Below are 4,988 nucleotides of genomic sequence, written 5' to 3' on the forward strand. Positions count from 1 at the left end.
TTTGCCTAAATGATGTACAATGGACGGACTTTGTACAAAAAATTTAAGGTGTCACGCCGGTAGTATGGACACCTCTAGCTACCATAATATTGACTTAATCTGGTTAGGATTTTGTAAAATTGTTTCGAGTATGACACAATTATACACATTTAAGTAATCGTATGAACATATTTTTTTTATTACTCAACAAATGTAATCCATTTAAATTTATTGATTAAATGAGTTTGAATATATTTAATATTTAAAATAATTTTTATTTTTGTTTAAGTATATTAATCATGTTTGAATAGATTAATCGTGTATTAACCTTATTTAAGTGTATTTTGTTGTGTGATAAACTTGTTGTGCTCATGTTTGTATTTATATATTATACCCTTGCTTTTACAAACTACATGATTAAGACCTGTTAACACAAATTGCTAGTCCTATAGGAAATCATAACACTTGTTTCATACAATATTGGAAAAAAAAAAAAAAAACGACACACACACATATACATTACAAAAAAAGTAGGTAAAAATATATGCAATAATTTAATTACTAGGGTGATTTACTCTTTTTAGATGTAACCAAAACAATCCAAACTCAAAAACTCATTCAAAGAAGCTCAAACTCAAACCACCAAACTTGAATTGATCAAAATTTTAAAAAAGAGGTGGTTGAAATAACTCGAATCTCAAATACTTTAAATATAAAATAATCCAAATTTTGTTGAAATAATTTTTTTATTAGTTTATTTAATTAGTATTTATTTCATTAATATTTTTAGATAAACTAAGGTCGAGCTTATTAAATAAATCATTTAAATTTTAAATAATTTAAACAAGTTTCCATACTTTAATATTTAAATAAATATTCTTATTTAACTTTTTATGTATGTATATGAGGATTTTATATTATTTCTTTAGTTATATCCCATTTGGAGCTTGCAGTCTCGAAAGAACAGGAGTTTCATCTTTGGTAAGAGAAATAACGATCATACTCACTTTGGTAGCTGAGCGGGCCATTTCCAATGACGGAATATTTCTTTTCTCGAATGAAGGGAGATTTTTATAGGAGGTTTTATGAGTATCGGTGGAAATTAAAAACCCACTTTTTTATAGAATAGATGCATGCATTTACATCAAATTAATTTGCAATGAGTCTGTTTATTTTCAGGGAATCTCATTTAAAAATTAATGGAGTTTTACTATATATGAGATTGAAGAATAATCTATTTCCACTACACTTATAATTGATGCTTTTTTTTTTTTAGCCTTTCTCGTGAAATTGATAGGCATTTCATGGACTGCTATTTCATATAAACTGTTTTTAAGTTCAAAACCAATTTCATCATTCAATCAATCAAGCATTTTGATTCAATGATTTATGTACGTATTTTATATATAAAAAGTTCAAATTCTTCTAAAAAAAAACAATCTCACTCAATCAATTTATCAAATTAATAATCCAAATCAAACCTCTATGGGAAAAAAATTATGGAAAAAACTTTTTTTCTTTTAATTGGATATATGATTAGATCAACAATAAGATCATCACAACATCACCAATAAGCTAACAATTTTATTAGAAATTGGAAACAACTGAGCTAAATTAAGCTTTTTTCTCCTTCGTTGGTGGTGGAGAAAGCAGGAATCTGAAAACCCAAGCAGCCAAAGTTGCCCCAATCAAAGGGCCAATCCAATAAACATAATAAAGTTCCCAAGAATTATGCCAATTGTTAACATACGCCCATCCAAAAGCATTGGCAGGATTGATGGAAGGTCCAGTGTATTTGGAACCTGCACTGACCAATCCCACAGTTGATAAAGCCATTAACCAAAGCTTAAGCAATGGGTTTTTAGGACCCCTAAACAGAATCATAAGGAGAGCAAGGCTAAGCCCAAAAGTCAACAGCCCTTCAGCTATAGCCCCAGTATGTAAATCCACTTTCAGGGAAGGTCCTTTCATGATTTTCCTATATTCCCCTGGAATCACTCCCAAAATGGCCTTGACACCTGCAACTCCACCAGCAGCCTGAGCAGGGAAACGTACGGCCATGGAAAGGAGGGAGGAGTCTTTACTGAGACCGGCAGCGTAGAAAGTGAGAGAAGCTGTGGGGTTGAAGCTGGCACCACCAAAAGCGTCTCCAATCAAGGTGAAGATAGACACCAGAGCACTGATCAAACTTGTGGTGATGAAGAGAGCAGCCAAAGGCAGGGCTTGAACACCGAGGAAAGTGGCTATTTTGCCTGTGAAAATCCTTAGCAGTGGCATGCTAAACACCCACATCGATGTTAACAGGGCATCTCCTATGGAAGTCTTTATCACTCCCATCTTTAGTGTTTCTTCTCTCAGTTTTGGCGTGGAAGAGCCTCAGAATTAGACTCAAGGCTCTCCGCTTTGGCTTTTTTTTGCCCTTTATTCTATTTTTTCTGTTGGCTTGTGAATGGAGCATTTCTGAAAACAAACAAATACCAAGATACCAACTACTCACGTTGCGTTGTGGATGGTAGTGATTTCATGTGCGTCTCACCTAACTAAATGCTACTAATAAATTCTACATATATATATATATATATTTGAAAATGTACATATATATAATTTTATCTATATTTAAAAATTATGAAAATATATAATTTTTAAACTTCGAACACAGGATAATTGACACATAATTTATAAAATAATAATCCAAAAAAATTATCATCCTATTCATTTATTATTTTAAAAAAAAATTACAAATACAAAAAAATTTACAATTATAATATAATATTACATAATAATTAATTGAATAATCAGTTATTATACTGAATAATCAATTAGCAAATTAGAATATAATTAGATAATTAAAATTATACGTAATGAAATTTAAACTTAAAATTTTAGGATTCTAAAATTTTAATTTTACAAATGATATTAAAATATTAATACATGTTTTAATAAATTATAAATTAAAAAATTAATAGATTAATATAATAATTAAATGTACATATGCTTGATTTATTTGTGAAATTTTAAAATGAAAAGACTACTAAATATTAAAAAATGGAAAAGCGTGTGAAAAAGAAAGTAGTTTGAACCAACTGCCAAACCCAAATAAAGTAATAACATGTAAGCATCAAAAAGCCCAAAACGAAAGAAGGGGTATTGAGATGAGGACGATCCAATTAATCTTTCACTTTATAATAGGTATACGGTATACGAGTAACAATGCCTGTTGTTTCAAGAATTTCAATGGCAAGTTTAACTTTAAACATTTTACTTCAAAAATTATATTTATTAAAAAAATAATAATACCCATTTATTTTTTAAAATTTTATGTTTTACATGATAAAATATTATTATATGTTGAAATGCAATAAAAAGATATTTAATTAATTGATTTGTCAAAATATTTCATTTAAATTTTATTTTTTAATATCCCCTTGATCTAGCCACACTAAAAATGGAAATTCACTTGAGTTTTTTGTTCAACCATCCATGCATAAAACAGAAATTAAATAAACATATGCCCTTCAAAAAGACTAGAAAAGTTCAAAGGTATTAATAAATTTTAAAAATTTGATGACCTAATATTCTACACCGTTAGACTCATCAATCAACATCATTTTTTTAAAAAACTTTTACTCTGTAAATATGATGATAGACTCTTGATTTCTGCCCTTTAGATTGAATTCAAACATTACATTAAAATATTTGATTTAATAATTGATACATTTTTTTAAAAATTTTGAATTAAATTCCAGTCTCAACATATAAAAAAAATGGAGCTCGAATGTTCTTTCACCCCATAAAAAAATGTCTCGCATCACATAGATACATAAAGACGCTTATGGTTTCTGGGCATTGTTTATTCGGGTATATATGGGGACAGGGATGTATATGGCAGCTCCCCAATTTGGATTCGAGAAATCAAAAGGAAAGGAGACGTTCCATGTGATTCAACTAATAATTTTCTTCTAGTTAACTGATGTATGTATACATATTTGGAACAATTCTAGGAGACTTAGCTGTGTTATCAATGGTCCACTTGTTAAAATGTAGTTTTCTTTTTTTGAACATAAGATTAGAAAAAAAAAATTAAGCTTTTAATCAACAATGCGTGCGAGGTCTACTAGTATTAGATCTGATCATTCTAAACAAGGTATGGTGACCAACATAATCATAATGACGTGAACCAAAAAAAATGTTTCAATAATACAATTTATACCTAATTTATATTGTTTAAAATTTTTACAAAATTTGTATATAGATTTGATAACAATAAAAATATATATTTTATATTTAACATATTGACATAAATTTAATACAATAATTTTTCATATTTTATAAGTGTTTGAGAAAATAAAAATATGATATAAATATATAAATTATCTAATTTAGAGAATACTAAAATCTTTAATTCAAATAATTAAGATTAATTCTTAACAATTTCAAATAACAAGAAAAAATCAAAATTTTATCATTTGGTTGCAATTTCATTCCAAATTGGAAACCTCTGGAATAAGTTTTACATTTTAAAAAAAATAAATTTACGTGAACACGTAAAAAAATCTTTATTTAATTAATTTAATGTCTTTTTTTTTTACTATTTTCAATTACAGATTTCGTTTTTATAGTTAATACTTTATCCACAAACAGACAGATTTTAAATTGTTTGCTTTGGATATGGAAACTTTATGCTGATGTCATCAAAATTGTAATCTCAAGATTTTCTCAATCCTCATTTCTAAAATGCCATTGATCATAACAAGACTACTTTTGGACCACCACAAATATTTTCTTTTCTTACTAGGAATTGAAGTCCGACTTCGTCTGATTTATTATGTTAATTTATAGTATTTTATTAAATTAATATTTGATTAAGGTAAAAGTTAACGTAATATATGTAATTAACTATAAGCATTGCTAATGCCATTCCTACCCTTTGTTCTGTTTAATTTATCTTAAATAGCTTATGAAAGGATTTAATACCTTAAGAACATCACTGTAGCTGTCAAAGAGACACC

The 4,988-nt window shown here is 27.8% G+C and overlaps 1 pseudogene across 1 annotated transcript; it reads right to left on the reverse strand.

Annotated features, from left to right (window-relative positions):
* Nucleotides 1–1,476: 1,476 nt before the first annotated feature.
* Nucleotides 1,477–2,429, reverse strand: LOC111294421 (aquaporin SIP1-1 pseudogene; annotated as a pseudogene). Its single transcript, XR_016327237.1, has one exon. The product of XR_016327237.1 is annotated as an aquaporin SIP1-1 pseudogene (transcript).
* Between the last annotated feature and the right edge of the window lie 2,559 nt (nt 2,430–4,988).

Source organism: Durio zibethinus, chromosome 14, assembly GCF_047325235.1.
Source record: "Durio zibethinus cultivar Kanyao isolate XHJ-2024 chromosome 14, ASM4732523v1, whole genome shotgun sequence".
In the NCBI taxonomy this organism is placed as follows: Eukaryota; Viridiplantae; Streptophyta; class Magnoliopsida; order Malvales; family Malvaceae; genus Durio; species Durio zibethinus.